The sequence below is a fragment of the Quercus suber genome, unplaced genomic scaffold (assembly GCF_002906115.3).
Source record: "Quercus suber isolate HL8 unplaced genomic scaffold, Cork oak 2.0 scaffold_523, whole genome shotgun sequence".
NCBI lineage: Eukaryota > Viridiplantae > Streptophyta > Magnoliopsida > Fagales > Fagaceae > Quercus > Quercus suber.
Window position 1 is genome coordinate 1 of NW_027069972.1, and position 9,224 is coordinate 9,224.

Sequence of the window (9,224 nt, forward strand, 5' to 3'; positions counted from 1 at the left end):
AAAAAAAAAAAAAAAAAAAAGCAACATGTGTCAAGGGTCTTATGCAATGCACATGATCAAGTGGACCCTTAGACACTTGTCACTTTCTTTTTGCTGCCACTTAATCCTATATGTCGCAATTGCTGCACGCTTGTAAACGGCAAAACTTTTCCCTTTTCTCCTACCCTAAGAAGTTTGCAAAATGATAACATTATATAAATAGAAATTCTTGAGAATTCCAAATATACATATATAAATAATGAAGAGACACATTGAAGAGTCATGATCCACAAATACCATTGAAAATAGTTTACATTAGTTAATAATGGTAAAAATTCAAGTTAGGCATTCTTTTCTGCATATTTATAAAAAAAAAAATAAACAAAAAAATAACAAAAAATACTAAAACTTTGAACCAACTCCAAAGTGAACCTCAGATAGGCAAAAGAGGATTGGAATAAATACTCTTTTAACCTCAATATGTCCAACTATATATATATATATATATATGCCAAAACATATAGAAAAATAATATATAAAAACCTACGAATTTGAAGTACTAACTATAAAATGAAGTAGGTATCCCAAATTGAAATGATAATATCTCAATAATGTATCTCTCTTTACTATTTTCTCTTAAAATTTGGAAAAGTCTCCCCTACTTCTTATCAATTTCCTCTCTTTTATACTCCCCTTCCCCTTCCTTTTTCGTCCTTATCCCTTAAACAACAACAATAGGTTTAACCTAGTTTATTAGCCAAGTGATTAACTTAGTCAATTTATGCAATTCTAGGTTATCACAAACATATAATCATATCAAGAATATAAAGCAGCGAAATAATAAATAACTCAATGATATGATCACCTAGGAAACCACACGGTAAAAACCTGGGGAGGATTTGACCTAGCTATCCTCAAGGTAAACTGAATCCACTATGCAAAAGAATCGAACTTCATACAAAAGGGTTTACAAGCTCCCCGCTTGACTTCCTAATGTTACCCACCAGTAGAACTTATTAACAGGACCACGTGTAAGCTCTGAATTCATGGACTCCTTCTTTCTTGGATTCTCCAATCAAGATACAAGCACCCCAGCTTGTTTTTCTTTAAGCTCTAATGGCAGCAACCTTGTTGATCATCAAGATGTAGATAATATCTCTACCTCGAAAATCCTAAGTTTATGCAAAGGAAAGCTCCTCAAGGATCTCACAAGAGATTCACATAAACCGCAAATATGAGCAACAAAGATTTAGAGAGGTTTGGGTTCAAAACCCTAAAAATAAAAGGAGGCACAAGAGGCACTCTGATCTCTCTCTCTCTCTCAAGGCTCTCAAAAACGTGGCTTAGGGTTTCCTTTATATAGTGGGAGAAGTAGATCTAAAATCTTAATCCTTAATGGGCTTAAGCTACTGTTTGGGTTGACTTAAAATTCTGCAGATATGATTTTCGATTGATCGAGCCTGTTCTTCGATCGATCAAACCAGGCAGAATATGAAGTCTTCTTCCTGCAGCTTGTATGTTCTAAAATCTTGACTTGAATCACCTTGAGCAGTGTAATAAAACCTATAGACTCTAAGATCTATATCTAGACAAGTTTGTGTTCATGATTTGTCAATTTTTCTAAATATTTAGAACCTAACAAACCCCCCTTTGGCAATTCATGACAAAACTTTCGTACAAAATGAAATGCTCAATTGAATAAAAAAATTCAACAAATTCAACAAACTTTCATACAATAAAATGCCCATTACAACAAATTCAACTTAACTACTATCCACCAGTTGCAAGTATAGATAGCAGCTCAATTGAATCAACCTGTATATTTCTTGAAACACTAAACAAAACACATAAACGCATGTGTGGAAAATACACGTAATCAAAAATAAATTCTTGATTTCACATAACACAAAATAAAGACATATACCAATAAAGAATTCATAAGTATAAATCAATAAGAAGTGAAACAAGAAACATATAAATCAAAATAAATTCTAACTCTCCCCCTAAGTTAGATACATCAAAAGGATTTTATATTCTCCCCCTAAACAAAACAAACAGGTCATCTATGTCTGCCCTTTTTTGTCACGTATTGACAAAGCCTACCTAATCAGAAGGTAGACAGAAAATATACTCAGCAGAGTAAGAGAAAATAGAGACAACTCCCCCTAAGAAGAGCAACAATTTCCCCTAAGAACCACAAAGGTTAAAAAAAAAATTTCCCCTATGAAAATAGGAAAAACAAAATAAGTTTTGGGAAAAACAGTTTTGGGGAAAAATAAAGGGAGGTGGGGATAAATAAAAAGACATAAACCAAGTTTAAAAAAAATAAAAAAATAAAAAAATAAAATAAAAAATAAAAACCTAAGTTGAGGAAACACATGAAAAAATTTTTTTTTTTTTTTTTTTTTGGAGCTGTGGAGCTTTAGATTGTATCTAGGTGCTCCATTCTGTATTTATCTTTTTGGCTCATGATATATTTTGTTATGATAGGGGAGATATATTGATTGTATATGTTTCTTGTTTCACATTAGTTATTGTTTCACATTGCTCATCACCCCGAATCCAACTCTTCACCTGAGTGTTAGAATCATAGGAGTGGATAGAAAGGTTCGAGTAGAACTCTCTAATTAGGATAGCTGGAGGTGGATGAGAAATATCCATCAATGGTAACCAGCCCCTATGCTCAAAGTTTCTCTTAATTTCAGGATTGAGCTCATCTAGAACAACCTTTCTCTCAGCTTAAACATTCCTAACAATGTTCAACTTCTCATAGGTTTCATGATGTTTCTCACTTAGAAATCTATCACTCTCAAAGGAAGGCGCAGAGGAAGAGGAGGGGGTCCTATGAGCTCTAGTCTTCCTAACCATGATGTTAAGGATCACAAGGATAAACAGAAGAGACAGAAGAAGAAAATAGAAAAACTAAGGGCAGACTGCAAGTTAGCACAAAAAAGATAGAAAATAACAATTCTATATGATGCATGAACAATATCAACATATGATGCATGCTCTAATGTAGTGAGAATAGGTTCAATTTGACTTAAAAAGCACAAAATTGGCTTGAGCATAGAGTTTATGCCAAAAGCCCCAAAATTTTGAAACCCACTTTCAAAAAACCAACAAATTGACCAAATTGATCATCACACAGGATAGATAACACAAAATAATGATCAAATTAATCAATCTAACAAGCCAATTTTATCAATTTAAGCATAATTGAACAAAATCCCCAATTCGGGTAGTTACAAGCCCTAGAATTTCAAAATTTTCCCAAAACATCAAATTTATCAAATTAAGACACAAAGATCAGTTTTGTAGTGTCCCACAACAAAAACCCATTGATTAATTTCCAAAGTCAAATTTTGTGATTCTTAAGTCAGGTACATATAGAACTCATTGATCAATTTTCAAAAGATTTTTTATGACATATAATGCATGAGAATGATTTCAAAAAATTTCAAAAACATGAGTTTTCAACCCAGAACTTCAAACCAAGGTTTTTAATTATCATAAACACAATTTTTGCCAACCCTTAAACATATTTTGCATCAAACACTATAGAAAACATAATCTTGGATGGCCACAACAAAATCACACACAATAACATGTACAAAGTTTGGCAAAGAGTAACTTGTGTAGTTTGTGCAACTAGCAAAAACTTGAGATACATGTGCGGTGATATGTGAATAGTAAGCAATCACAATTTCTACAAAATTCATCACATACATTTGAAAGAGATTATTACCTAAAGAGTTACATCATATAACTCTCACATTTCCTAAAATAAAAGCTTGCAATCATGTAAGTTTCTTGATTTGCCTTATAATGTACACACCAATTTTATTTGATTTAAAGATTATAAGAATAGCCATGATAATGTACACATCAATTTTATTATTATTATAAGTCAAGGCTACACCTTATGTTCTTTTTGAGCATGTACTACACTTTCTCGACCACAAAATCTTATGATATGCACTAAGGTGTTCATGATTGGCTAGTAAACAATTGTGAGATGGTTGTTTATGCCTTCTCTTAGAGTTTTTTAGGCCTTACAATCAAAAGCATGTGATTTCAAGATCAAGATCATGTGATAAAAAACTATAAACAACTCCCACACAACATGCATTACAAAGTTCAAACTAGTAAAGTGCAATAAAATAAGCTCATCCAAGCTAAACAAGGTACATAAACATGTTATGTAAAGATAATATGGCCAACCTTGATTATAAATCCAAGATATAATACAAAACACAAAAATCTTTTTGGTTTAAAGAAAATTTTATGACAAAAAACAAAAAGCACACATTGTACTAAATGATTAAAAATGCAAATGACAGTGTTTAACTAAGTTATAAAAGGTACACAAATAAGAAATATCAATTTCTTAATTAATCATTGAATACATGTACAAACTAGTACATACTCACACAAAATCAGAAATAGCTTAGTACTTATATAACACACTATTCAAGTTTCTCCACAATATCAAGCATGTTCTAAATCAAGAGAGAGATATCATAATTCATGTAATCCTCAAGAAAAATAAAACTAGATACAAAATAAAATAATTTTGTCTTTTTGAAAATTTTCAATGTTTTTGGATTATTAAAAAAAAAATTAAACAAAACAACCTAAGAAAATAAAACAACCAAAACTAAAAGAAAACATGTCCATAATTAATTGAAAGAATTAAATCAAGGACAAGTAAACAACACTCACCTTAGCGAGTCTTTTCTCACCCATATAGCACGCGTCTTTGGCTTTGTAGGTGAAAATCCATGAGAACCAAAGTGTATTTGAGAAATTACGTCAATCTTATGAGAAAGACTGAAATCCTGCAAATTCCTTTCATAAGCCAACAAGCTTAAATTTTTCAAAAAAAATATGAAATAATTTGTATGGACTTATGGTAGGAGAAATATTATCACATATCTTAGATTGAAATACAGAAATTTTAAATTTTAATTTATGACAATTAGGATGAATGTGACCAGAGACACCACAAAAATGACAAACAGGAACAAATTTAGAAACATCAGTATTCCTAATAACAAATCTAGTCTCAGATTTTGGTTTTTGCCTCAACAAAGAACAATTTGTTCTAATATGACCAACAACACCACAAAGGTGACAAGTAGGCACAAAAACATATTTATTATGCTCTCTAACAATAGGTTTAGATTTAGGTTTAGAAACTTCAGAATCTACATAAGAACTTTTACCTTTGTCTAACCTAGCAAAATAAGCATTTTCTTTATTATTCCTCTTGAAAGGAAGGATATAAACTTTCTCAATTTTAGGCTTAAGATAAATGGAAACACTTCTATTATCAACAACAGACTTGGTACTAGTCAAATTTTCAATTTTAACTTTAGATTCATTAAACTCTTGCTCCAAGCTTTTCATCTTCTCATCTTGAAAGGAAATTTGATTTCTCAAAAATTTATTCTTTTTATTAGATTTATCTAATTTAACAATTAATTCCTCTTTTTCAAAATTAGCCAATTTTAACTCTTCCTTGAATTTCTTAGCAATTTTCATAGATTTCAATAATTCCTTACAAAGAGTTTCACAGGCATCCATAAGGTCAACAGAAACAACGGTGTCCTTTTTATTCAAATTATCACAAATATGAGTAGAAAGACACTTCAAATTATCCATAATCACAGGGATCAAAGATCAACTCTTAGATCAAAAGATCTAACACAAGAGCTACCCGCTCTGATACCACTTATATGTTTTTAGACCCCTGTAAACTAGATTGTTTAACATAATTAATTAACCAAGTGAATACTTAAGTTTATTATTCAGATCTAGGTTAAAATGATAACAATCATATCATGTAAAGTAGCAGAAAATATAAAAAAACACAATGATATAATGACCTAGGAAAACCAAACCGGTAAAAAACTTGGGGAGGATTTAACATAGCTATCCTTAAGGTAAAAAACAAATCTACTATGAAAGAATTGAATTTTGTACAATAGAACTTAGACCACTAATATTCTATTGCTATCTCGAGTAGAAAACTTACTACCACGACCCCATGATAGCTCCGAGTCTATTGCTAACATTCTATTGCTCACATTCTATTACTAACATTCTATTGCTTTCCTTGGCCTTTGCAACAACACAAGCTCACCTGCTTGTGACTTTAAGACTCCATTTAAAGGTTTTGGATCTCCTTAAACGTTGATCTTGTATGCAGTAACTTTTACAACACCGGATCTTGAGATTCTTTAAGGAATAACACCGGTAGAAGACATGAGAGAGCTTTTGGGTACAAAACCCTAGATCTAAAAAAGAGGCACAAGATGTACTTTAATCTCTCTAAAAAACTCTGAAAACTCTCTCTAGGGTTAGCTTATAATGTCCTTTAAATATTGGAAAAAACGGCTCACGATTTGGGCTTCAAACGGTCAAGTTATGGGCTTTTTACATTTGCTGATATGGGATTTTTGATTGATCGAGTAACAATCGAACCATTTAGAACTCCTAACATATAGAACTCTCTATGAGTTCTATATGTACCAAGAAATTTTATGTAGAAATTCTTCAAAGCAAGTATATTGAATAAAACGCATGAGTATGAAATGAAATAATTTTCAAAAAACACTTGTTTTAAACACAGATTTCCCAATAAAAATTTTGCAATCAATTATCCTTAAATTCTAAAATTTCAAACATATTTTGCATAAAAATCAAGGAATTCTTCAACCTTGGTTGACCAAACCAAAATCACTCACAATAACATGTACAAAGTTTAGCAAGGGGTAACTTGTGTAGTATGTGCAACTTGCAAAAGCTTGATATACATGTGAGGTGACATGTGAATAGAAATCAAGCAAAATTTCTACAAAATTCATCACATAGAATTCAAAAAAGACTAACACTTAAAGAGTTACATCATATAACTCCCACATCTCCTAGAAAACAAGTTTACAATCATGTAAGTTTCTTGATTTTCCTTAAAATGTATACACCGGTTTTATTTGATTAGAAATTTATTAATAATAGCCGGGATAATGTACACATCAATTTAATTTGATTTAAAGTTATTATAACCCAATAATGTATACACCAAATTTAGCATTTAAACCGAGGCTACATCTTATGTTCTTTTTGTGCATGTGCTACACTTTTTTGAGCACAAAATCTTACGATATGCACTAAGGTGTTCATGATCGGCTAGTAAATAGTGGTGAGATGGTTATTTATGCCTTTCTCAATAAGTTCAAGTCCGACAATCAAAGGCATGTGACTTCAAGATCAAGATCATGTGATCAAAAACTATAAACATCTTCTCACACAATATGCAATACAAAGTTTCAACTAATAAAATGCAATAAGTAAACTCATCCAACCTAAACAAAGTACATAAACATGTTATGTAAAAATAAATTGGCCAACATTGATTTCAAATCCAAGAAAAATAATGCAAAAACACATTTTGCTTCCCTTTTTCCTTTTTTTTTTTTTTATTGAAAAGAAATAACAAAAACAACCTAGAATGAAATGCATGAATGTTATACAATGTGAATCCTAGAAAAGCAAAGAAAGCAAAAAAAAAAAAAAAAAAAAAAAAGGAATGGTCGCAAAGAGTAGAATGATAAAGCACAAAGACCATATTAGAAAGACTCAATTAGATTGAGCCTTTTGCATCCAAAAATTTTTAAATGCAACTCTAGCATTGGAGTTGTTCTTCAAATTAGAATTCTTAGCAACTCCAAGATTGGAATAAAGGTTTAAAGCCTTTACCAACTTACCAATAAGTACCATAGGATCTTGTGCTTGAGGCACAAGTACTTTTGGTTTATTTGCTCACTTAGCAGCTTACAACTTGAAATAATTTGAATGAATGTGCCCAGACTTTTCACAAAAATGACAAATCCATACAAGTCTATCATGCAACTTGCCCTTAGGAGGGTTAGAAGTCTTAGGTTTGGAATTTTTAAGATCAATCCTAATCTTCCTAGGAGGTGTAACTTCTACAGGTTTGACAACCTCACTTACAAGGGGCTCAGAAGAAGGAACAAAGTTTGTGGAACAAGGTTCAGGCACAGAGATGCTTTCTACAAAACCTAAGCAAGTTTTGTCAGAATGAGACTTTTGAACACTCAACATATGATCAAGTTTGGAACTAGCATACCTATTTGTTTGTCCTCTAGCAACAGATAATTCAAGTTCCAAATTCTTAACTTTATCAAGCAAAAGCATGTTCTCAGTCTTCACATTATTTAACAATTCATTAGCATCAAACAGTTTCACAAGCAAATTTTTCTTATCAAGTTCAAGAGATGCAATTTTCTTTAAGCCTAAATCAACACTCATAGCATCCTTTGCAGCAACTTTGCAAAGCTTATTGTAGGCTTCTTGTAAATCTGCATCCTCAGAGAGTTCCCATAAGAAAAGTTCTCTTCAACAACAACACTTTCATCAACTACATTAATAGCTGTGAAAGCAATGAAGTTTCCATCCTCATCACTTCGAAACTCATTGTCAGAAACTTCATCATCACTAAGGGTTACAACCATATCCTTACCCTTAGACCTCAAGAATGTAGGACATTCTGATTTCACATGACCATACCCTTGACAACCAAAACATTGTGACCTATTGAATTATTAGAAGGTTGACCTACTTTCTCTTTAGGTTTTTCAGTGTTATTCACCTTAGTGGGATCATTCCTCCTAAAATTTCTAGGTTCAGTTTTGTTTTTACCTCTTGCCCATCTATTGTTGTTCATAAGAAAGTTTCTAAAGTTCTTGGCAAGATTGGCAATCTCTGTAGTAAAGAGCTCATCATCAAATTCATTCATATCAACATCATCAACAGACTTAAGAGCCATTGATTTGGATTTGTTTGTCTTAGGTAGGTCCAACTCATAGAACTGAAGAGATCTTACAAGTTCATCAACAGGGATGGAGTCCACATCCTTACTTTCAATGATGGCAGTCACTTTGGGTCTAAAGTCCTCAATCAAAGATCTAAGAATCTTCCTAACAATTTTAGGTTGATCATAGATTGCACCCAAATTATAAGAAAAATTAACAATATCATTAAGGTTAGCATAGAATTCATCAAAACTTTCATCATCAAACATTCTAATGCTTTCAAATCTAATTGTTAACTACTACAACTTATTGATCTTAATTGCATTTGTGCCTTCATGAACAGTTTGGAGAATATTCCATGCAGTATGAGCAACCTCAACATTAGAGTTTCTCTTGAATTCCTCCATA